Raw genomic sequence first — 26,268 nt, forward strand, 5'->3', positions numbered from 1 at the left:
TTTCTTTCATTTCTTTCTTTCTTTCTGCACTCAGGCCCAACAATTGTCCCTTTCTATTCCCTGCCTCCTTCCTTCCCATGTCCTTAGTACCCCCAGTGCCTCCTTCCCATGTCCTTAGTGCCCCTCAGTGCCTCCTTCCCATGTCCTTAGTGCCCCCCAGTGCTTCCTTCCCATGTCCTTAGTGCCCCCAGTGCCTCCTTCCCATGTCCTTAGTGCCCCCAATGCCTCCTTCCCATGTCCTTAGTGCCCCCCAGTGCCTCCTTCCCATGTCCTTAGTGCCCCCCAGTGCCTCCTTCCCATGATCCCCCCACACTGTCTTCCAGACTTTGTCCCACCCCCACCACCGAAGCTAACCTGCCTGCCTACCTACCTCCTTCCCTCCTTGCCACTGTAAAAAAAAAAAAAAGCCTCCCTCCAGCGCCCGATTTAACACCCCCCCCCCTCCGCCACCACCGCTACTACTCTCCTTACCTCCCTGCTGCTGCTGGTAATCGCTGCCCAGAAGCCTTCTTCCCGACGTCAATTCTGACGTCGGAGAGGACATTCTGGGACGACGATTACCAGCAGCAGCAGGGAGGTAAGAAGAAGAACAGCAGCAGCGGCGGCAGATGGGATGGGGGGGTGGGTTTAAATCGGGCACCCATCTTCCCAGCTGCATGTCCAGGCCTGGTTCCTCCTCCCGCCCTAGCTATGAGTGGCAGAAGGAGCTGAAAGTGACGCCTTCTTTTCTCTTCTCCCCCAATCAGAGCTAGAGGGCGGACCCTTCTATGACTCTCCCCACCCCGGGAACTGTTCTGACCAATCAGCACTGAAAGGGATTGAAGACCGTTCGTCACTCAGTCCTCATCTCTGCCCTTCTTTCCCTCCCTTCAGCACTGCAAGAGGCCAGAAAAAGAGGCTTTTTTTAAAAAAAAAAAATTCTTTATTCGTTTTCAATCTTACATCAAGTGCACATACAATAAAACAATACAATTAAACACCTCACTTGACAATCTTTCTGATTTATCCTACAATACATAAAATTACCACCCTCCCCTCCCATCATTCCTCTATTATTTCCCCAATAAGAAAAATGTAAAATATACCTCCCCCTCTTCCCGATCATCAGACGGTGTATATTACAATAGAAAATGGTGTTTACTCATTACAATAAGAAGTTAATGGCTCCCAAATTTTATGAAATTTCTTATAGCTTCCTTGTTGTATAGCTATTGCTCTTTCCATTTTATATATGTGACATAATGAGTTCCACCAGAAATTGTAATTGAGTCTACTGTAATTTTTCCAATTACTTGTGATATGCTGAATGGCGACTCCTATCATTATCATTAAAAGTTTATTGTTATGTAATGATATTTGGCTCTTTTTCCTCATAGACATATCAAATAATACTGTACCATAAGATAATGCCACATGCTTTTCCAATAAACAATTTACTTGATCCCAAATTGAGTTCCAAAAGGCTAAGATAAAGGGACAATAAAACAAAAGATGATCCAAAGTCCCTACTTCAAGATTACAGTGCCAACATCTATTAGACTTTGAACTATTTAACTTTTGTATTCTAACTGGGGTCCAAAATGCTCTATGCAGAAGAAAAAACCAAGTTTGTCTCATAGATGCTGACACTGTACATCTCATCCTCCAAGACCAAATTTGTGGCCATTGAGATGCTGAAATTTGATGCTTAATCTCAATGCTCCAAATATCTCTAAGATCATTTTTGGGTTTCTTTTTAAAATATTCACTTATAATTTTATACCACTGTATGGCCTGGTGTCCCAGAAAGTCCGCCTGAAAGCATAGAAATTCCAGACTATATTGCATATTCAGATTTTTCCATTCAGGGAACCCTACCTGAATGGTCTGCTTTAGTTGCAGCCACCTAAAACTTTGTGATTTAAGACCATATTTATGCTGCAACTGTGAAAAATCAAGCAGTTTACCATTTAAAATAACATCATTTAAAGTCCTTATACCTGCAATCATCCAATGCTTCCAGATGATCTTAAATCCGCCAATTTGAATCTTGGGGTTTAGCCATATGGTTTGATTTGTTGATTTACTAATAGGAATATTTGTTAGGTTGCTGACAAATCGTAATGTTTTCCATGTGTCCATTAAAATTCTGTTATCTTTATACAGTCTAGGCATCTTGATACTAAGGAAATGACAAAGATGTAAAGGAAACATGAGTCGCCATTCCAGATACAACCAATCCGGGGTGTAATCAATGAGCTCAGGGAGGATCCAATACATACCTTGGCGTAAAATATAGGCTTGATGGTACCTATAAAAGTTTGGAAAATTTACCCCGCCCTCCTTAATTGGTTTTTGTAAAGTTACTAGAGCAATCCTAGGAGTTTTACCTAGCCAAACAAATTTTGTAATTTTTGCTCCAGTTTATCTCATAGTCTGTGGATTGACATTTTTTTCTATATAATCTACTATTAGACGCTTACGCATTCTGTAGTCATATGCGCATTACAGACATGTTCCTACTAGGTTTTACATACCGGTGCGTTTCCTCCAAATCCTCTCTTGCTCAATTCAGCTTCAGCATTTTCCAGGATTCTAGCTTTTAGTGTTGACTTTTTTCCTTTCTCTGGATTTCTACCCTTTGAATACAGAAATCTGGAGAGTTGGAAAAAATCTGAACCCACAGTTAAGTCTATCCTTTGAGTCCCATGTTTTTCTTCTATCTAGGATTTTAGCCTTTTTTCCTTTTTCCAGATTTCTATCTCTTTTAGACATAATTTTTCTCTCTCTCTTGATTTCTTTCCTTTAGGGGAAAAAACATTTTACATTTATCTGAGCTAGCCTTAAGATAAGCCTTTCACCTCTCTCTATACTGCTAACCTTTAATGACAGACATTTTACTTCTCTCCATGCATTTTACCCTTCTGATAGACTATTTCTCTCTCTCTCTCTAGATTTCTATGTATTCAGTCTTCTGAACTTTGGGGACAGGCTTTAACCCCTCTCCGGACTTTAAGCCTTTGGGGATAGTTTCTTCTCTCAAGATGTCAAGCCTTTGGGAGACTTGTTTAAAACTCTCTAGATATCTATCCTTTTGTGCCAACTTGTTTTATATTTCCAGAATTCTAGCTTTATTGACAGATTTCTCTCTTTCCAGAATTCTCTCCTTTGGACAAACCTATTTCCTCTCTTCATACTTTTATCCTTTGCAACATACATTTTCCTTTTCTCCAGATTTCTACCCTGTGAAGACATACTTTTTTATTCTGTTTAGATTTGTAAACTTTGGGTTCAGATTATTTCCTTCTCTCTCCAGATTTCTATCTTTTGGTTCAGACGTTTTTCTTCTCTCTAGGTTTGTAGATTTTAAGATTGCCTTTTTTCTATTGTCCAGATTTCCATCCTTTAAAGACAGAATTTTTCTCTCTCTTTTGATTTCTAGCGTTTGAGAAAACATTAACCTTTCTACAAGCTTTTATCCTTTAGAATTCAATTTTTTATAAAAAGACCCCTGAAAAAAAACTGGTATCATTCCCATTGGATAACAAACTACAGGCAATATCATCATTTTAACAGTTTGAACTCTCCCCCACCAAGATAAATGCAAAAGATTCCACTGCTCACACATTTCTGTTACCTTTTTTAATATAAATTTTTCATTCTTTTTCACCGTATCTTCTAGTGTGTTTTTAATCCAAATACCTAAATATTTTAGTCCATCTTCCTTTCATATAAATGAGAATGTATCAAACAAACTCCTTGTACAATGTACATTAAGTGGAAGAATTTCAGATTTACTCCAATTTATCTTATATCCTGAGAATTTTCCAAATTTTTCTATCAATTCCAACAAACATGGAATGGTTATTCTTGGATTTCTCAAATGAAATAATATATCATCTGCATATCAGAGACTTTATATTCCCAATCTTTACGGGGAATACCCTGTTACCCCTTTGCTTGTTGAATAGCTAATAATAAGGGTTCTAAAACAATATCAAAGAGCAAAGGAGATAGTGGACAACCCTGTCTAACTCCCCTATGCAAATTAAAACGTTCTGATAAATTATTATTAATATATAATCTTGCCATAGGGGAGCTATACAAAGTTTGAATCATTTGTATAAATCACGAACCTATACCAAACCATTCCAAAGCCTGATACATGAATGTCCATTTCACTCTATCAAAAGCTTTCTCTGCATCCAAAGATACCATAAAAGCTGGATCATTCATGTCTTTTGTTAAATTTAATGTGTGAAAAGCCAATCTGGTATTATTAGATGAATGTCTGTTCGCAACAAATCCAGTTTGATGCACATCAATGATAAAAGGGAGAGCCTTAGCCAACCGCATTGTCAATGCTTTAGCTAATAATTTTCCATCCACATTAATTAAAGAAATAGGCCTGTAATTTGAAACCAAAGTAGGATCTTTATTTGGCTTTGGTAAAACAATAGTCAAGGATTCTGCTATAGTACCTGAAATGCAACCTTTACTTAGTTGAGACTGATATAAATTTAATAAATGGGGTAATAGAGAAGTTTGAAATGATTTATAAAATTCCACTGTAAAACCATCCCCACCTGGAGCGGATCCAACTCTAAGAGACTTCAATGTTGTTTCTAATTCTTTTAATGATATAGGCTCTTCTAAACTTTTTTTAATGTGATCAGGAACTTTCGGGCCATCAATAAGCTTTAAAAATTCTAAACCATCTTGAGTTTTATCAGTATAAGACTCGGAAGAATACAGGTCTTTATAAAAATTTAAAAATTGATTTAAAACAATTCCTATCTGAGTGTGTGTATTTCCTTTTTCATCCTTTATTGCTATAATTTTTGTTTTTCTTTGCTTTAAGATAGTTTGCCGTAATCTTCCCGCCTTATTTGAACTTCCATAATACATGGTTTGCTGAGAAAATAAATCTTTCCTTACTAGTTTTGAAGATAATTCATTATATTTACCCTTTGCTTTTAAAAGAGCCTGTAAAGTGTCTTGTTCCCATTTATCTACTAATTTAGATTCCAAATGTTTAATTTCTTCTTCCAAATTAGAAAATTGTTTTCCAAGTTGTTTTTTAATATATGCAGAATATTAAATAATAATACCTCTTATAGTGGCTTTAAATGCATCCCATAATATTTCTTTGCTAATTTCTTCTGATGTATTTATTTGAAAAAATTCAATTATCTTCAATTTAAACTTCTCAAGGAAGATTGAATCCACAACCAATGTATTATCAAACCTCCATATTGATCTATTTTTATCCTTATTTTCAAGTTTAAAATCAATCCACACCCCTCCATGATCAGATAAAATTATTGGATCAGTGGAAGCTTGTGTCACTTGTTGTACCAGTGAATTTGATACAAAAATATAATAAATTCTTGAAAATGTTTTATGAACTTGTGAACAAAAAGAAAATTCCTGATCATTAAAATGAAGTATTCACCATATATCTTTCAAATAACAAGATTGTGCCAAATTATCTAACCCTAATGATTTTATATTTTTACTTGTTTTTTTATCCATAAAAGGATCCATTACAGCATTAAAATCTCCAGCTACAACTAAATTAGAAGCAGCTAGTGGGAGTAATAATTGTTGTATGTTCTTGAAAAATTCAATTTGATTCGAATTAGGGGCATAAACATTAAATAAAGCCAAGGTATTATTTCCCATACTCATTTCTACATTAATTCACCTTCCTAAGGGATCAAAATCTATCATTTGAAAAGAAGCTGAACATTTTTTATTTATTAAGATGGCAACCCCTGCTTTTTTCCCAACTGCAGGGGCAAAAAAAACCAATGTTTTACCCAATCCCCTTTGAGTTTCTTTGATTCTATAGCCGAAAGATGCATCTCTTATATATAATATATGTCAGCCCTTTGTTTTTTCAAGAATGCAAGCATTTTTTTTCTTTTTACTGGGTGATTGAGGCCATTAACTTTAAGAGAAAAGAGTTTAATCTCCATTATATAAATTAATTATAATAAAACTCTTCCATTTATCATAGAATAAAATAAATATTAAAATATGAATATACACCATTTCCCAAATTGTTTCATCTTGCATAATATCCCTCATCAATTCATTTCCATCCCTTTTATTATCCCCCCTTCCCTCCCTTACCCTCCCTAAATAATGACATTGAAGACTTGGAACTGCACATATAAGATCAGGCAAATCAAGATAAATCCCCAACAGACCACAAAAATAAATCATTTATATAAAATAATCAATTTTATATTAATCTTATTTGTAATATAATATGAAATCACAATTTATAACGCAAAAAAATTTGACCATGTCACCCCTCTGTTGATAGACTCCCACTGGCTTCCTATTGCTCATCGAATCCCGTATAAAATATTACTGCTAGTTTTTAAATCTTTGAACTATAATGAACCTCAGTTCATTACTAGACTGCTCATTCCTTATAATGCATCACGGAACCTTAGATCAGCATCAAAAAATTTGTTAACTGTTCCATCTTTAAAAATTATTGGTACGAGAAGACAAGACATGTTTTCAATTATCGCCCCTACCTTATGGAACTCAATACCGCAATACATTAGAGATATAAAGGACCTCATTTCTTTTAAAAGAGCTTTAAAAACCTATTTTTTTAAGGAAGCTTTTAACATATGAATCTTAGATTTATAAAATTTGTTTTATTAATACTAGGCTTAATATCCCTTAATTTCGCTTTTTTCCCTTCCCTGAGTTATTTTCTCCCTTAAATGTATATTTTCCTCTACAAATATATTGTAACTTTTCCCCTCTACTCCCTTGTTTCATGTGTGTTAACCCAGTATGTTTTTTTTTTAGTTTAAATGTTAATGTATTTGTATTTATATTTTATCTGAATTGTACATCGCTTAGGTATCTAATAAGCGATTTATCAAGCACTAATAAAACTTGGAAACAATCAATAAACTCTTGACATCTATCATTTTATTTTCACTCAATATTGAAGATTATATCTCCTAAATAAAATAAGATCAGCCCCTAGGAACTGTCTCAAAATAACTATTCAATTATAACCAATTTAATGCTGAAATATATTATTTAGTAGTTTTAGTAAGTAAAATATGTTATTATATATAATTTTGTTTCCATAAATATTATTTATTTTGTAATTGATCTAATAAATTCATTTATCCTATTTTATCATAAATAAATATATAATTCAAAAGTTGATCCATCTCACTCAAGAGAACAAAATAAATTAATATGAGTTGAATACCCCTAGGTATAAAATACAACATACATTCAATTACTTAATAAAATTAATTCTTTCATATGAAAAATTTTATTCAAAATCCTTTCCATGTAAACAGTGTACCTAAAGTTATTATAAGCAAATAAACAAGTATGCAAACTCTTATCTTTTGTCATTGCATATATTTTTTAAAAACTGACTGTCATCCTTCTGCAGACATAAAATACTCAATCAAGAGATTATAGTTCAGAATATTCCATTTTTGCAGAGAATCTTCCAAATCCAGCTGTCTTCTTGTGAAATATATCCAGTTACAAAGTTCTGAGTTGTAAAGTCTTCTCCCGACGATTCTACAAATCCCATAGACTTACGTCTTCATTTTGACAGGAACTTCTCTCTCTTTGCTTTCAAATGCTCAGATACAGTTTCTATGATTACTCATATGATCAGTTTACACTGAGCACAATTTACTTTGAAGATAAAATGAACTGTTTGGCACAGTAAGCCTATCTCCGAGTGCTGTATATGTCCTCATAGCTGCAGGAGGAAAGGCAGAAAGCTGCAAATCCATACTGTGAATTCCTCCAATAGAATCTTTAGTGATCATGTTAGCATTGCTTCTTCTAAATTATATTTTATTTAAAATCTTCCAAAGCCAGATACCTTCCTTCCGTAGAATTCCAATCAAAATCGCCGTAGTTCATAGCATATTCAGCCTGACCACGTAAATCCAACTATACTATACTTGCATTTTGTTCCATTCCTCAGTTTAAGCAATTTAAACAACAGCATCCGGTGACAGGAATCTTCAGGTTCACATTCTATAGCCAACATTCTTTAAACCGTTACGAATCAAGTATATTTATAAATGAACTGTCATATATTATAGTATTATAGTACTCAAGAATCAAAATAAAACAAAAATTAAAATAAACTATGTCAATGAGCATATTTTTACACATTCTTTGGCTGTTCCCGTTGACTCAGATACACTCTTAGTTTTTCAGGATCATCAAAGCTAAAAGATTTATTATCCACCGTTACCTTCATAATAACAGGATAAATTAAGCCATATTTCGCTCCAATTTCTCTTAGATTGGGTCTTAAATCCAGAAATTGTTTCCTCTTTTCTGCAGTAGATTTTGCGAAGACCGGCACTATGTGGATTCTTGTATCTTGGCAGCGCAAATTCTGATTTTCTTTTGCCAGACATGTGAATCTCTAGTGCATGCTGATGTCGTAAAAGTTTAAAGATTAGCGGGCGGGGACCAACAAATTTATCCGGTCTTCTCGTTGGCACCCTGTGCGCATGCTCAATTTCTACCGGAAACTTAGTTTTTATGGGCAGGACTTTAGGAAGAAAATTTTCCAAAAAGGAAATCGGATTCCCCTTCTCTACCCCTTTCGGTAAGCCTAAAATTCTTAAATTGCTCCTTCTCATTTTGTTCGAGCAATCTTCCAATTCCTTTGTCAGCAGTGCAATTTTCTCTCTGTCTATTTTGAATTGTTTCTTTTCAGTTTCAAAACTCTCAACGTTCTTTTCAAGCCTGTTCACTTTAACTTCTAATATCTCAGTTCTCTTATTTAAAGTGGAAACTTCCTCTTGCAAATCATTTAACTTCTTTGAGTTCAGCAATACAGTTTCTTTAATCTCTTTAATTTCTTTAAGTATTTCCTCATCGCACTTACATTCCTTAGGTAGTGGAGCCTTTGATGGAGTTACCGGTTCGGGTTTCGACCTTTTCACACTGCCAGCATTAGATATCGCAGCTTCAGCTTTACTTTGCTTTCCTGAGGCCATTTTCCTTATATCTTCTGTTTTAACGGCAATTTCATAAATTATTATATTATTTTATATTAAAAAATGTCTGTAACTGCAGGAGCTCTCTCTTTACCCGACCATTCATGTGCACCACCAAGTCCTAGAAAACGGGACATTTCGGCGTCCCGAAGCTGTGTGTGGGGACAACGGGACAGGGGGTCTGTAAACGGGACGGTCCTGTTCAAAAGGGGACGTATGGTCACCTTATGTATGAAGCACTTTCATTAGATATACGGATTTTCTTGGTTCGGAGGTTGAATTCCTCAGCTGAAGTATCCGCTTTTCTTTTCCAGGGAGCTGAAGGGAGCATTTTCTATAAACACAAAAATGATTATTGAATTTACTAAGATAGAAATCATTAGAAAAAGATAGCACAGAAACCTAAAATCTTTAAGTAGTTAAAAAGAGATATATAGAAGTAGCTACCATATCTCAAGATGCTTCTTAAGATTTGAAGTACTGTTCATAGCAGTGCTGAGCACTTTTGTGTAGGTAAGCACAATTTGCATTGCACATATATATTCTTATTTATGTGACTCTTAGACTCAAAAACCTTTAAATACCATGCTTCAAAAGCAGGTTTGAGGGACATCAATTCACTCATTGTAATTATTATTTTCCTTCTAACTCAAGGAGCACAACAGACAAAAGCACAGTGCCTGACAAAGGCTCAATATCCGACAGTATGACACATGACCTGCTCCTACTGGAGCATTGGTCAAGGACCTGGCAACTAAGTTTCAATGCCAAAAAATGCAAGGTCATGCACCTTGGCAGCAAAAATCAATGCACGTCTTACACCCTGAATGGTGAGACCCTAACAAGGACTGTAGCAGAACGAGACTTGGGGGTGATCATTAGAGAAGACATGTAGTCTTCCAATCAAGTGGAGAAAGCTTCATCCAAAGCCAGACAAATCATGGGTTGTATCCGTAGGAGCTTCGTCAGCCGTAAGCCCGAGGTCATAATGCCTTTGTACAGATCCATGGTGAGACCCCATCCAATTCTGGAGGCTACATTACCACAAAGATGTGCGGAGAGTTGAGTCGGTTCAGAGAATGGCCACCCGGATGGTATCAGGACTCAAGGATCTTCCGTATGGGGAATGGCTGGATAAGTTGCAGCTATACTCACTCGAGGAACGCAGAGAGAGGGGGGACATGATCGAGACGTTCAAATATGTCACGGGCCGTATCGAGGTTGAGGAAGATATCTTTTTTCTTAAAGGTCCCATGGCAACAAGAGGGCATCCGTTGAAATTCAAGGGTGGGAAATTTCATGGTGACACCAGAAAATATTTCTTCACCGAAAGAGTAGTTGATCGCTAGAATAGTCTTCCACTAGAGGTAATTGAGGCCAGCAGCATGTCAGATTTTAAGAAAAAATGGGATTGGCATGTGGGATCTCTTCACGGAGGGAGTTAGGGGGTGGGACATTGGTATGGGCAGACTAGATGGGCCGAGGCCCTTTTTTTGTCATCAGTTTCTATGTTTCCATGTAATCAAACTCAAAACGAAAAGGAAGCACTAAACCAATCAGAACAGAGATATTTCAGCGGTTTCTCTTCTCCTTGTACTACAGTAACGAACATGTTAGGACAGGACCACTGTGACAAGTCTTTCTAGACAATATTCATTTGTCAGTAACTGGATATTATGATGATTCCTCTGAAAATGGGATGTGGGACTGCTCTGGGTTCAGCAGGCTTGTGCTCCCAGAACTCAGTGATAGTTCCCAAGCACGTGCTCTAGGCAGTCTGCTGGCAAAAGGTATTCTTTAAGGGGGTGAGGAGACTTCTCTAGGCTTGCCTAATGGTTGGACCTATCCTATTTGCAGCCTTCCAGAGGAATGATTCAGAACCCCAAGCGGGCATAGGGTGCAATCTGCTAAGAATGTGAGTTGAAAACTCATCCCAGCTATTAAAACAGCAAAGAAGGGCTCATGTTTCTCTTCCCCAGCTAGGTAAGTTTTTATTTTTTCACACTGAAAAATGAAACAGTGTGCGCTTTTACAAAAGGACAGATGACAAGCAAATCTTGATCACCAGTGTTATACCTCCAAAGCAGTTTTCTCAATAGTCCAGCTGTGTGGAGAAAGTCCAAATATATATATATATTTTTTTTCATTATTATTTGTGAGAACCTGACAATGAATACTTACATCTCTGGCAAAGGAGGCCTGTCTATTAAACCTCCTGGTGAGGCAGTGCCAGGACTCCCTGTATTGGAGGTAGCTCCTCCTGTGCCCTGGCATTTTATTTTTAAATTAATCTTTATTAATTTTCAAATCAGTAAAAACTGCAGAACACTATACATCCATTAACCATTATAGTAAGCACTTATTTTCAATCAATAAAATTACATAAAGAATAACCCCCCTACTATTGTTTATGATGTATATATAAACAAAAAGTACAACCAAGAAATAACCCTCCCCACCCAAACTCCCACCCTACCCTGGATGAGTGTAGAAATTCACTGAAAGTAAAAATAAAAGACAATTATGATGAAGTGATAAAAGACTTCAAGGGGCCCCACACCAATTTAAATGCATTACTATGCCCTAACATATCGGCATTCATTTTTTCATACCTATAGCATAAGCATAAATTTGCCCACCAGAAAGGAAAATTAAGGCGATCATAATTTTTCAAATCACGAGTGATCATCTGCATGGCTATCCCAGTCATAATAAGGAACAGCCTGCCTTTATATCGGTCCAAAGGGGGTTTAAGATTTAATAACGTCCCACATATGACTACATCATATGTTAGTGGAATCGATGACTCCAATATGGTATTAATCTGCCCCATATCGATTTCTAAAAATTAAGTATTAAAGGACAATAAACAACAGATGATCCAACGTCCCTATTTCAAGATGACAGTGCCAACATCTGTTAGACTTAGAACTATCTAACTTCTGCAATCGAACCGGGTCCAAAAAGTCTTATGCAACAAGAAAAACCACGTTTGTTTCATTGATGCTGACGCTGTACATCTCATTCTCCAAGTCCAGATTCGTGGCCATTGAGTAGAAGAAATTTGTTGCTTCAAATATCTTTTAAAGAAGTTTTTGGGTTTTTATTCATAAATTCATAAATTAATTTATACCACTTGGTGGCCTGATGTCCTAGGAAATCAGTCTGGCAGCATAAGCATGGCATGATTTTTGAGATTTTGCCAATCAGGGAACCCTTTCTGAATGGCCTGCTTCAACTGCAAAATGAAACAGGGGAAACAAAATCACAAACTTATTTGCATACCTGAAGATTTTAGGCTGTAAAGTTAGGTCTTTTTTTAGACAGGATGCTTGCATTTCAAGCAAGTAAGCAACAGTCCTGGTTAGGCAACTATATTAGCAGAGCCATATTGTCTTATGGCGCCTTCCGAAAATAAATTAAGACAGCACTACATAAGAACATAAGAGATGCCGCTGCTGGGTCAGACCAGTGGTCCATCATGCCCAGCAGTTCGCTCATGCGGCGGTCCTTTTGGTCAAAGACCAGTGCCCTAACTGAGACTAGCCCTATCAGCATATGTCCTTGTTCAGCAGGAACTTGTCTAACTTTGTCTTGAATCCCTGGAAGATGTTTTCCCCTATGACAGACTCCGGAAGATTGTTCCAGTTTTCTACCACTCTCTGGGTGAAGAAGAACTTCCCTACGTTTGTACGGAATCTATCCCCTTTTAACTTTAGAGAGTGTCCTCTCGTTCTCCCTACCTTGGAGAGGGTTGAAGAGCCGGCTATTACGGCCTCCACTGACAGACCACTCGACTCTCTTTATGCTGATACAAATAATATGAGTTTAATAATCAGATAGCAATAGCTTACAGGAACAGTAATAGAGCATACACCAAGCTGGCCAGACTGATGGAGAACTTCTGATGAGTTCTGACTCCTTGGTTCAAAGAGCTTTCTTTTATATGATTCTGACAGCTCTGGCCCACGTTGGTGCATGTTACATTTCACACTTTCATTGGTTAATCATATTCTTTATCTCATTTATTAGCTTATGGATTGGTTAACATAATTGAGTGATTCTGTGTGTCATGCCTTTTTTCATCTAATTCTCCTTTATTTTCCCGTAAATATCCTTTTCAAATGGTATATGTGATTGATGAGCTGTCCTAAAATATAATATTGTGTTACAGAAACAGTAAAATACCAACGCTTCACGGTACCGTTATTGACAAAAATGATATAAACAGAAAATGATGCTTCAAATTTAGAGTCCTTAGTCACTTCTCTCTAAATCACTAACTATTCCCTGTACTCTTTTTAAATCTCTAATATCATAAAGCTATATGGTGCCTGTTTAAATAGTGCGGCCCCATATACACTGTAAAGAGATTATTGATCTAATACTAACATATCTTATGAATATATATTAATTATTTATTTTTTCATTTGTATGGACCTTCGGATATCAACTGGACCATAAATAGTGCCCAGCAATCTCTTGTCTTCATCAGTCCACGTTATTGTTTATTTGCTCAAAACTCTAAAATTCTTATAATGACATACTTATTCTTCATTTCATAATTCCATAACTATTTCTTCATTGTATTTCATTTTAGATTCCTTCATTTCCTTACTTAATACCTTTTTCTTCTAATATAATCTTATTACTTAGCTACTTAGCTTCAAGGTTAGCCACCTCTCCTGACATGCATGTTTCAAACAAGGTTTTTCTTCAGGGTCAAGGGGAACTGAAAAACATACAAAACTTTTAAAGTCCAACTCTCTTCTCAGTTTTTGCTTTAAAAAAAAAAAAAAAAATCATTCAAACATTGCAGAAGCTACTGACCTCTCATGTCTGCTTAACATCATGCCAGCACTTTATCTAAAAGTTGTTACTTCTTTGGATCCAAGATGGCCGCAGACCCTTCTCACTGAGTAACACACCGCAGAGTCTTACCTCCAACAGCTTTTGAATCGCTGCCCGGGACACTTGTTTCTCTCCATGCCGAAATGAAGAGGAAGCAGTGACGCTGGAGCCTCACAGCAGTCCGGAGCAGCAGTCTTCGGCAACATAGAGGAGCTTCTCTTGCGTATGAAGGAGACACTCTGGGTGTCAGGAGACCTGCTGGAGACGCTCCGGAGGGGTGGAACGGATGCAGTCTCCTTGGGCTTAGAGACAACATTGAGCCTCGACGCCAGAGCACCTCCCCCTCCTCCTCAGATTACCAGCTCTCCACGAGAGGAGGTGCGTCCGGAGCATGGGCAGTACTCTCCCTCGGAGGCCATAGAGAGCAGAGAGGGGAGAATGGAGACAAACTCCCATTTGCAGGAGAATTTGGAAGAAACTGAGAGCCTAACAACTGTAGGGGTAAATCGGAACCAGAGCAGTGCTGTTCAAGAGGGGACATCAGCTGGTGAGATTTCTAATTTTACTAATGTTTTTTATATTGAAAAACCCAGAGAGGTACCGTATTTTCACGCACATAACGCGCATACGTGTATAACACGCATACGCGTATAGCGCGCGGGTCCAAAGCATTTCTGTAAAAAAAATTTTATTAAGCACGCACACGCGTATACCGCGCATGCTGCTATAACCTCCTCCCACTCCCGCTTACTCTTCTGGCCTGCGAACCGGCATCCTCCCCCCCCCCCCCGCTCGCGTCACCCCCCCCTCCCCCGCGATCCTACATCCCCCCCAGCACCGCAAAACATCTTTTACCCGATTGGGCTTCGGCACCAGCACCAATGCACAGGACGTGCCAGTGCCCGAAGATCCTCCCTCGTTGTTGCTGGGCTGGGCGGTGTGAGGGAGATCCTCCTTCTTCCTTGTGCCGGGCTGGACTGGGCTTTGAGCATTTGCGCATGCTCAAAGCCTTCTGGTCTCGCTCTCTCCGAGATTCTGAATCTGAGAATCTCGGAGAGAGCGAGACCAGAAGGCTTTGAGCATGCGCAAATGCTCAAAGCCCAGTCCAGCCCAGCACAAGGAAGAAGGAGGATCTCCTTCGCACCGCCCAGCCCAGCAACAACGAGGGAGAATCTTCGGGCACTGGCACTGGCACGTCCTGTGCATTGGTGCTGGTGCCGGTGCCCAATCGGGTAAGAGATGTTTTGCGGTGCTGGGGGGGATGTAGGATCGCGGGGGAGGGGGGGTGACGCGAGCGGGGGGCAGGATGCCGGTTCGCAGGGGAGATGCCGGATCGGAATGAAAAAAAAAATTGTACAAAGTGCTCACGCGTATAACGCGCAAGGTTATGCACGGTTTGTAAAAATCGTGTATAACACGCGCGTTATATGCGTGAAAATACGGTAACCCTGGATTCCCTATGGGATCTGGTGGCAGACTTGGTAAAATCAATTAAACCCCAACTGATTCAGTTGGAAGAAAGACTTAAAGTTCAAGAGACTATGGTGGGGAATTTGAAAGTTGAATTTAATGAATGAAAAAGTTCCCTAGAAAATATCCACCAAGAATTGAAAGTTTCTAAACAGATTAGAGAAACATTAATTAAGGACAATACTAACTTGAGAAGGAGGCTGGAATCTCTGGAAAATACTTCTAGGAATAATAATCTCAGATTAATTAACTTTCCAAGGGTTGCAACAATATCTCCAAGGGATATAGTGAAATGTTATATGATGGAAATATTGGAAATTTCTGAAGATATGTTGCCACCACTTACGCAGGTTTTCTACCTAACCATTAGCAGCGACAACAAGAAAGGGACCAGCAACCATTAGATGTTACAGCAATATTGGAACTTTCGGATATAGAAATGGCTACCCCCGCGACACTTTTGTTTACAGTAGCCTTAGCACCAGATAAAAACTGGTTGCTTAGGCTTTTCTTCAAAAATAGACTTAAGAAATTTATGGGACTTAAAATATTGATTTTTTCAGACCTGGCTCGAGATATGCAAAGAAGGAGACGTGAATTTCTTCTTTTTTTTTTTTATATATATAATATTTCTTTATTGAGCAAAAGAGAAACATCTGCAAATACAGAGTCAAAAAGACAACAAGCAGCAAATGACAATGCAACAAGCAATGCTCAAGATAGCATTTTACAATAAACCAAGGGAACCCTCCCCCAAGGAAACAAAAGAACCCCAGAAAAAAAAAAAACCAAAAACCAGAGGGAAAACAAAGGACCCATCCACCCAACCCACCCAGACCTGTGACAAGTATGAACAAAATCCAGAGAGTAAGTAGAGAAGGAAATCAAACCAGAGAGATGAAAAGAGAAAGAAAAAAGAAATGAAGACTCCCATCCTAAGGAGGGAATGCAAAAAAGAAGAGGAAATTACAGAAAGAAGGTACAGAAGGAAGGGAGGCACCCCAGCAGGATCTAACAGTTCAAGAGCAAGCTTCTCTCACGGTGCGGCAAGGACAGCCAGTAGGCCTCCCAAATGTCCTGGAATCAGAACCAGAGGCATTCATCATGGGTCCCCGCTGCCCTCCTTTCGAAAAGAGCTAAGACATACATGGACAGGCACCACCAAGAGTTAGGAGGGGGCACGGGGCTCCCGCCAAAAGGTCAAAATAGTCTTCTTAGCCAAAAGGAGAGCCTTAAAGAGCATCAGCCGCTGCCCAGCAGAACAGTTAGTGAGAGCGGCAGCATCGTAAAAAAGAGCAAGGGATGGAGTACAGGCAGGCAGCATGGGAACCAAGGAGCCCACACTCGTTGCCAAAAAGCCCGTACCAAAGCTCAGGCCCAAAACATATGACCCAGGGAAGCAGGATTCACAGGACATTTGGGGCAACAGGCATGTTCAGCAAAACCCGCTCTATATGCTCTTTGCGGGGCAACATGCACTCTATGAAGAAATTTATATTCCTGTTCCCTATGGAGCATGTTATAAGAGATAGTGCACAGAAGGACAAAGCAATGAGCAATCAAAGCAGACGGGATAATGTACCCCAGGTCAGCACTCCACGCCCCTGCCAGCCAATCTGCCCACTCAGTCTTCAGTAAAGGTTGCAGGACATTAACAAAGAAACGAAGACAGGGAGCCGAATCCTCTCCCAAAGCCAAACACTGCCCAAGACCTTGCGCTACGGAAGCTCTGAGGTGAGTCCCATCAAGACTACGAACATAATGGCAGATCTGCAAATAGCCAAAGGCATCCACTCTATCTAAGCCATATAAAGACCCCAGTTCCGCAGAGGAAAGAAGGGTGCCCCCAGCAGTAAGAACATCCCCTACCCGGCGGACCCCATGAGCATGCCAGAGTCGAAAGACTGCGCTGTCACAACCCAGACGTAAATTTAAGTTCCCCACTAAGGGGAGCATGGGGGAAATGCTATAATTCATGCCCAAGTGATTACAAAGCTGTTTCCAAAGAATTCTCATATAAGACCAGACCACATGGTCCCGCAAAACAGAATCCAACAGGGCGGAGGGAGCATGTAACAAAAACAAACCGGAAACAGGGAATAAAAAGTCTCTTTCCACTGGAAATAGTAGGAAAGAGGAGCTCTCCAAGCACCAGTCCCGAATCAGTCTCATACCACAGGCCAAGTTATAGGCACGGAGATCCAAAAGACCGAATTCCCTCTGTCCCTCCGGTAACATCAAAATACAGAGAGGCAACCGCGCCACAAGAAGATTCGTAAGGCACTATACAACGTGTCTAGGTTCCTGTGTCGTAGCCAAATCGGTATAGTCTGTAGTAGATAGAGCCACCGGGGAACGATCATCACATTATACAAAAATATACGCCCCGCCAGGGAGACCGGCAACGCGCCCCACAACCGCATACTCTCAACCGAGCTCCGAAGCAAGGGCCATAGAGGCGCGCCAGAGAAGAAGGTATCATAACCCCCAGGTATTTCACCTGCCGAGATGCTTCTTTCAGTGGGAAGTCCGCCCAGTGATGAAATACGCTGAGATGGAGAGGGAGCGCCTCCGATTTGGACACATTGAGTTTAAGGCCCGAGAGCTCCCCAAACTGCCGAAACAACTCCAGCCACAAAGAGAGATCCGTGACCGGATCAGTCAGAAGAACCATTACATCATCAGCAAAAGCCTTACAATGTAAAGAGGAGACCCCCACATCCACTCCGGCGATCCGAGGATATCGGCGAAGGCAGATTAGTAAAGGTTCCAGGAATAAGATGTAAAGCAAAGGGGACAGAGGGCATCCCTGACGCGTACCCCGCTAGAGCAAGAAGTCCGGAGAGGCAATCCCATTCACTAGCACTGCAGCGGTCGGTCGGGAGTATAAAGCACGAATAGCGTTCAGAAAGAATCCATCCACCCCATAATACTGTAACAACGGAAAAAGGAAAGCCCACTCCACTCTGTCAAAGGCTTTTTCTGAATCAAAACTAATAGCCAGTGCAGGCTGCCGCTGGGAGTCACAATGAGCCAAAGCAAGCAAGAGCTTCCTAACATTGGGCCTGCCTGGCGGCCCTTCACAAAACCCACCTGATCAACGCCCACCAGAGAGGGAACAAGTGGGGCCAGCCTATTTGCAAGAACCCGGGCAAGAATTTTAAGATCAATGTTAATAAGCGATATAGGCCTGTAAGACTCCACCCGCAGAGGATCCTTACCCGGTTTAGGCAACACAGTAATCAGCACCCGATTCGACCCCGGAGGAAAATGATCCCCGTCCACAGCCTGCTCAAAATACCGCCACAATGGTTCGGCCACATAGCCCTGAAGAAAACGATAGAATTCCCCCCAAATCCGTCCGGACCTGGAGATTTACAGAGTGGTAAGTGTTGAATGACACCCAACACCTCCTCCCTAGTAATAGGGGAGACTAATCTCTCGCTATCCGTGGCCGAGAGTCTAGGTAAGGGCAATGAATCCAAATATGCCCGGATTTGAGGCTCTCTATCCACCACCTCTGCTGTATAAAGAGAGCTGTAGAAAGTTACAAAAAGTTGCTCCAGCTGAGATTGAGCTGTAACCAGCCGCCCCCCAGAATCCTTAAGAGAGGTAATCGCGGTGGAACCCCGCCGTGCCTTAATGAGCTGAGCCAACATTCTACCCTGCCTGTTGCCAAAACGGTGCAACAGGTACTTATAATAGAATAAAGATTTGTGGGCTCGCTCATGAAGGAGAGCATGGAGTGCCGTCTGTGCCACCTGAAAAGCATGCTTGTGAGGCAGGGTGGGAGAATAGACAGCCAAGAGTCTGCTCTCCCGCACCCGGCGCTCAAGGGCCAATATTTTATCAGCCAACAGTTTCTTGCGGCAGGCACAGTAAGCCAACACCACCCCGCGAAGTACCGCTTTGGCCGTCTCCCAGAAAAGAGCTCCATCCTCTTCGTGCACCCCATTAAAATCCACATAGTCCCGCCACTGCTGCTCTAAATACCGCTTAAAGTCAGGGTCAGAATAGAGCGCCACCGGAAACCACCAGTGCCCTCCACCCCCAGGGGGGCCAGTTGCTAAACTGATATCCATCCACACCAGGGTATGATCCGAGATAACAAGCGCTCCAATCTCGGCTGTGTGTACCACATAAAAGGAGGAGTGTGAAAGAAAAATGTAGTCTATTCTAGAGGAGGAATCATGCACTTTAGACGTATGAGTGAAATCCCGCTCCCCAGGGTGAAGTGTCCTCCACACATCAACTAGATCTAAAGCGTCTACCCAAGCAGTAAGCCCATTGTTGGACCTCCCCAATGAAGTGGAGGCCCCCCTGGAGGAGTCCAAGACGGGATCCAAACTAGAATTAAAATCCCCCCAAAATATTTTCTGAGCTACATGTATCTGGGACAGGGACATTAAGACCCCCAAAAGCTTATTATAAAAGAGGCGTTGGGCACTATTCGGGGCATACACAGACATCAAAATCACAGGACGCTGATACAGAGTGCCCTGAACAATTACATAGCGACCCTCCGGGTCCGAGACGACCCCGGACTCAGTAAAAGACACCGATTTATGGAACAACAAAGCCACCCCTGCCTTGGCTTTGGGAGAGGAGGCAGAATAGCAATGCCCCACCCAAGATTGTCTCAATTTGCCATGTTCCCGTTCACTAAGCTTAGTCTCCTGCAACCCCACTATTTCAGCTTGTTTACGAGCCAGGCACCGCAAGATCTTAGTCCTCTTTATAGGAGAGTTAATACCAGATACATTCCAGGTCACACATCTTAAACCACTCTTAACCAACATGCAGAAGAAAAAAGAACCAGATATACCAGAAGAGAAAAAGAGCACAAAGTAGCTGCCGAGAGTCCCAGCCCTCCCCCCAGCAGCCAAGCATCCATAACACATCCCTACAACATACATAAACATTCACACAGGTCAGAACCCTCCCCCCATCTCCCCCTCCCCAACCTCCCCCCAAACCCCCCACCCAGCCCCCCCAACATACCAGGAACCACCACGCCAAAGGAGGGACTCCAAAAGGCCCAAAGCCTCAACCCCCAGTAACAGAACCCAAGCCACTTATGTGGAAAAGGAGAACAATGCAAAAAGCATAAATGTAAAGTGATGGACCAATACTCCAACAAGGTCCAAAACAATAGAAAAAGAAAAAAAAGTCCAGGAAGACCATAAAACTCTGTGAAAGATAAAAGAAAGGCCAATAAAGGTTCAGGCCAGTGTAATATAACAAGTAATAAACAATGGCACAGCAAAGCCTCAGAGAAGGACAATGTGCAAACAGTACAGAATATAGAGAACCACTAAAGAGTCCCCACATAGGAGCCATCAACGCTCCAGAGGAACCCAGGAACACTGAGTCAGGTAACCAAAGAGGACGGAAGCTGCCACTCAGGTATTAGGTAGCAGGTCTGGGAACCACGTGGACAGCTGGGCCCGTGCCGCCAAACAGGTCTCAAACAGCACCGGTTGACCATTATAGATGACCCAGAGCTTGGCAAGAAACTGTAGGGTAAAACAAATCTTCTTCTCAGTAAGGGTAGTGCAGATAGACGAAAAGCCACGACGGAGAGCAGCCACATGCACAGAATAATCTTGGAAAAGCAGAACACAGTGATTTTGAAACTGGAGATCTCTCCTTTGACGAAAATTCTTAAGAAGCAAATCTTTGATGGCAAAATTGAGGGTACGGACTATCACCACCCGGGGCTTGGGCATCCCCTCCTGCCCAATCTATGCGCTCTCTCGAACCGTAGTGGGCCAAAGGCAGGTGAGACCAGCAATTCATCAGCCAGCCATTTTTCCAAAGTAGGCAGGAGGTCCGCATCCGAAACTGACTCAAAAATGCCCACCAGATGCAAATTATTGCGTCTGGATCGGTTCTCCAGGTCTTCCAGCTTCTCCAGGTCTTCCAGCTTCTCATTGGCACTCACCACAGTACATTTAAGTTGGCGGAGCTCCTCCTGAACCTGGGTAAGTGTGTCCTCCGCGGAGCTCACGCGTTGTTCCACCTCTGCCACTCGTGTGTTAAAATCGGACACAGAGGCTGAGAGCGTCTCCAGCAATTCAGTGACTTTGTCTAGTCGGGTGCCCAGGGCCGAAACCACTGCCTTGGTGAGTCGTGTGACCATGTCCTCACTCGTGGTTTCGATTATCTCCACCAGGCCCATCATCTTGCCTTCAGGCCCAGGCCCCGATTTCAGCTGCTCCCGCTCCTTTTTGCCGCTTTTCGTTGCCATTTCGGTGCTACTTTTTAACACAAATTTGTCCATAGACCTCCGGGCAGCGGAAATCAGTTGCTTGGGGAAATCCGAGCCAGGATTTTAGTTCAGCGGGGCCGATTCAGAGGGAGAGCTGCGGAGTTCAGAGAAAACACGTCTTCTCTGCGCTTTGCACGGCCACGCCCCTCTAATTTCTTCTTTTAAAACCAGGGTTTATAGCTTTGGGGGCAACCTTTTTATCTACAAAACCCTTGTAAAAGTGTGATACAATATCATATGAATAAATATGTTTTCTTTGATCCAAGCCAGCTGACAACATTCTTGTCTACAGTGCCTCAGGTTTAAGGGGAAATATGAGGGCGAAACTGATGCTTTGATTTCCTGTCTCAGTCTAAAGGGCCTTTTTCTTCTTTATATATCAATTTAGTTTGATAATATTACTTTAATTTTCCGCTAAGTATACCTAGGATCCTTATTGTGGACTTGAGTTGAAGTTATAATGATTTTCTTTTCATTGATGTTTGAGATGTTATTGGCTTACCTTTATCTTTCTGTACAAGTGATACTTGATTTGTAATTTGAAAATGATAAATAAAAAAATTAAAGTTGTTACTTCGGGGGTTTATTTCAGGACACACCTAGTTCAAGACCAACCTTTTCAGATCTAGATCAAACATACGCTTATTCAAATGGGCATTTGCTAAGATATAGAGTTATCTCGTACCAATGGAGTATGTGCAGTCTTTCTTCAAACATGCAGATTTCGTGAGCTGGTTGCCTAGCAACAGATTAGCTCACTGACTGACGTCCAAACAAGGAGCCTGCAGTTGTTTTGTATTTTCCAGCTTTATTCATTAGAGCTCGCAATGCTCTCCACGATCTGACCAATAGTTTTGAAGCATAGTGCAGATTTCGTGAGCTGGTTGCCTAGCAACAGATTAGCCCACTGACTGACGTCCAAACAAGGAGCCTGCAGTTGTTTTGTATTTTCCAGCTTTATTCATTAGAGCTCGCAATGCTCTCCACGATCTGACCAATAGTTTTGAAGCATAGTGCAGATTTCGTGAGCTGGTTGCCTAGCAACAGATTAGCTCACTGACTGACGTCCAAACAAGGAGCCTGCAGTTGTTTTGTATTTTCCAGCTTTATTCATTAGAGCTCGCAATGCTCTCCACGATCTGACCAATAGTTTTGAAGCATAGTGCAGATTTCGTGAGCTGGTTGCCTAGCAACAGATTAGCCCACTGACTGACGTCCAAACAAGGAGCCTGCAGTTGTTTTGTATTTTCCAGCTTTATTCATTAGAGCTCGCAATGCTCTCCACGATCTGACCAATAGTTTTGAAGCATAGTGCAGATTTCGTGAGCTGGTTGCCTAGCAACAGATTAGCTCACTGACTGACGTCCAAACAAGGAGCCTGCAGTTGTTTTGTATTTTCCAGCTTTATTCATTAGAGCTCGCAATGCTCTCCACGATCTGACCAATAGTTTTGAAGCATAGTGCAGATTTCGTGAGCTGGTTGCCTAGCAACAGATTAGCCCACTGACTGACGTCCAAACAAGGAGCCTGCAGTTGTTTTGTATTTTCCAGCTTTATTCATTAGAGCTCGCAATGCTCTCCACGATCTGACCAATAGTTTTGAAGCATAGTGCAGATTTCGTGAGCTGGTTGCCTAGCAACAGATTAGCCCACTGACTGACGTCCAAACAAGGAGCCTGCAGTTGTTTTGTATTTTCCAGCTTTATTCATTAGAGCTCGCAATGCTCTCCACGATCTGACCAATAGTTTTGAAGTCTAGTGCAGATTTCGTGAGCTGGTTGCCTAGCAACAGATTAGCCCACTGACTGACGTCCAAACAAGGAGCCTGCAGTTGTTTTGTATTTTCCAGCTTTATTCATTAGAGCTCGCAATGCCCTCCACGATCTGACCAATAGTTTTGAAGCATAGTGCAGATTTCGTGAGCTGGTTGCCTAGCAACAGATTAGCCCACTGACTGACGTCCAAACAAGGAGCCTGCAGTTGTTTTGTATTTTCCAGCTTTATTCATTAGAGCTCGCAATGCCCTCCACGATCTGACCAATAGTTTTGAAGCATAGTGCAGATTTCGTGAGCTGGTTGCCTAGCAACAGATTAGCCCACTGACTGACGTCCAAACAAGGAGCCTGCAGTTGTTTTGTATTTTCCAGCTTTATTCATTAGAGCTCGCAATGCTCTCCACGATCTGACCAATAGTTTTGAAGTAGAGTGCAGATTTCGTGAGCTGGTTGCCTAGCAACAGATTAGCCCACTGACTGACGTCCAAACAAGGAGCCTGCAGTTGTTTTGTATTTTCCAGCTTTATTCATTAGAGCTCGCAATGCTCTCCACGATCTGACCAATAGTTTTGAAGCATAGTGCAGATTTCGTGAGCTGGTTGCCTAGCAACAGATTAGCCCACTGACTGACGTCCAAACAAGGAGCCTGCAGTTGTTTTGTATTTTCCAGCTTTATTCATTAGAGCTCGCAATGCTCTCCACGATCTGACCAATAGTTTTGAAGCATAGTGCAGATTTCGTGAGCTGGTTGCCTAGCAACAGATTAGCCCACTGACTGACGTCCAAACAAGGAGCCTGCAGTTGTTTTGTATTTTCCAGCTTTATTCATTAGAGCTCGCAATGCTCTCCACGATCTGACCAATAGTTTTGAAGTAGAGTGCAGATTTCGTGAGCTGGTTGCCTAGCAACAGATTAGCCCACTGACTGACGTCCAAACAAGGAGCCTGCAGTTGTTTTGTATTTTCCAGCTTTATTCATTAGAGCTCGCAATGCTCTCCACGATCTGACCAATAGTTTTGAAGCATAGTGCAGATTTCGTGAGCTGGTTGCCTAGCAACAGATTAGCCCACTGACTGACGTCCAAACAAGGAGCCTGCAGTTGTTTTGTATTTTCCAGCTTTATTCATTAGAGCTCGCAATGCTCTCCACGATCTGACCAATAGTTTTGAAGCATAGTGCAGATTTCGTGAGCTGGTTGCCTAGCAACAGATTAGCTCACTGACTGACGTCCAAACAAGGAGCCTGCAGTTGTTTTGTATTTTCCAGCTTTATTCATTAGAGCTCGCAATGCTCTCCACGATCTGACCAATAGTTTTGAAGTAGAGTGCAGATTTCGTGAGCTGGTTGCCTAGCAACAGATTAGCCCACTGACTGACGTCCAAACAAGGAGCCTGCAGTTGTTTTGTATTTTCCAGCTTTATTCATTAGAGCTCGCAATGCTCTCCACGATCTGACCAATAGTTTTGAAGCATAGTGCAGATTTCGTGAGCTGGTTGCCTAGCAACAGATTAGCCCACTGACTGACGTCCAAACAAGGAGCCTGCAGTTGTTTTGTATTTTCCAGCTTTATTCATTAGAGCTCGCAATGCTCTCCACGATCTGACCAATAGTTTTGAAGCATAGTGCAGATTTCGTGAGCTGGTTGCCTAGCAACAGATTAGCCCACTGACTGACGTCCAAACAAGGAGCCTGCAGTTGTTTTGTATTTTCCAGCTTTATTCATTAGAGCTCGCAATGCTCTCCACGATCTGACCAATAGTTTTGAAGTAGAGTGCAGATTTCGTGAGCTGGTTGCCTAGCAACAGATTAGCCCACTGACTGACGTCCAAACAAGGAGCCTGCAGTTGTTTTGTATTTTCCAGCTTTATTCATTAGAGCTCGCAATGCTCTCCACGATCTGACCAATAGTTTTGAAGCATAGTGCAGATTTCGTGAGCTGGTTGCCTAGCAACAGATTAGCCCACTGACTGACGTCCAAACAAGGAGCCTGCAGTTGTTTTGTATTTTCCAGCTTTATTCATTAGAGCTCGCAATGCTCTCCACGATCTGACCAATAGTTTTGAAGCATAGTGCAGATTTCGTGAGCTGGTTGCCTAGCAACAGATTAGCCCACTGACTGACGTCCAAACAAGGAGCCTGCAGTTGTTTTGTATTTTCCAGCTTTATTCATTAGACTCCACAATCTGACCAATAGTTTTGAAGTCTAGTGCAGATTTCGTGAGCTGGTTGCCTAGCAACAGATTAGCCCACTGACTGACGTCCAAACAAGGAGCCTGCAGTTGTTTTGTATTTTCCAGCTTTATTCATTAGAGCTCGCAATGCTCTCCACGATCTGACCAATAGTTTTGAAGCATAGTGCAGATTTCGTGAGCTGGTTGCCTAGCAACAGATTAGCCCACTGACTGACGTCCAAACAAGGAGCCTGCAGTTGTTTTGTATTTTCCAGCTTTATTCATTAGAGCTCGCAATGCTCTCCACGATCTGACCAATAGTTTTGAAGTAGAGTGCAGATTTCGTGAGCTGGTTGCCTAGCAACAGATTAGCCCACTGACTGACGTCCAAACAAGGAGCCTGCAGTTGTTTTGTATTTTCCAGCTTTATTCATTAGAGCTCGCAATGCTCTCCACGATCTGACCAATAGTTTTGAAGCATAGTGCAGATTTCGTGAGCTGGTTGCCTAGCAACAGATTAGCCCACTGACTGACGTCCAAACAAGGAGCCTGCAGTTGTTTTGTATTTTCCAGCTTTATTCATTAGAGCTCGCAATGCTCTCCACGATCTGACCAATAGTTTTGAAGCATAGTGCAGATTTCGTGAGCTGGTTGCCTAGCAACAGATTAGCCCACTGACTGACGTCCAAACAAGGAGCCTGCAGTTGTTTTGTATTTTC

At 41.5% G+C, this 26,268-nt stretch overlaps 1 protein-coding gene across 1 annotated transcript in view; it reads left to right on the forward strand.

Moving 5' to 3' along the window:
- The window catches only part of C1H18orf54 (chromosome 1 C18orf54 homolog), an 82,185-nt gene that overhangs the window by 9,279 nt on the left and 46,638 nt on the right, over positions 1-26,268 (forward strand). The gene's annotated exons all lie outside the window — the stretch shown is intronic.

The sequence above is a fragment of the Geotrypetes seraphini genome, chromosome 1 (genome assembly GCF_902459505.1).
Source record: "Geotrypetes seraphini chromosome 1, aGeoSer1.1, whole genome shotgun sequence".
Classification (NCBI taxonomy): Eukaryota; Metazoa; Chordata; class Amphibia; order Gymnophiona; family Dermophiidae; genus Geotrypetes; species Geotrypetes seraphini.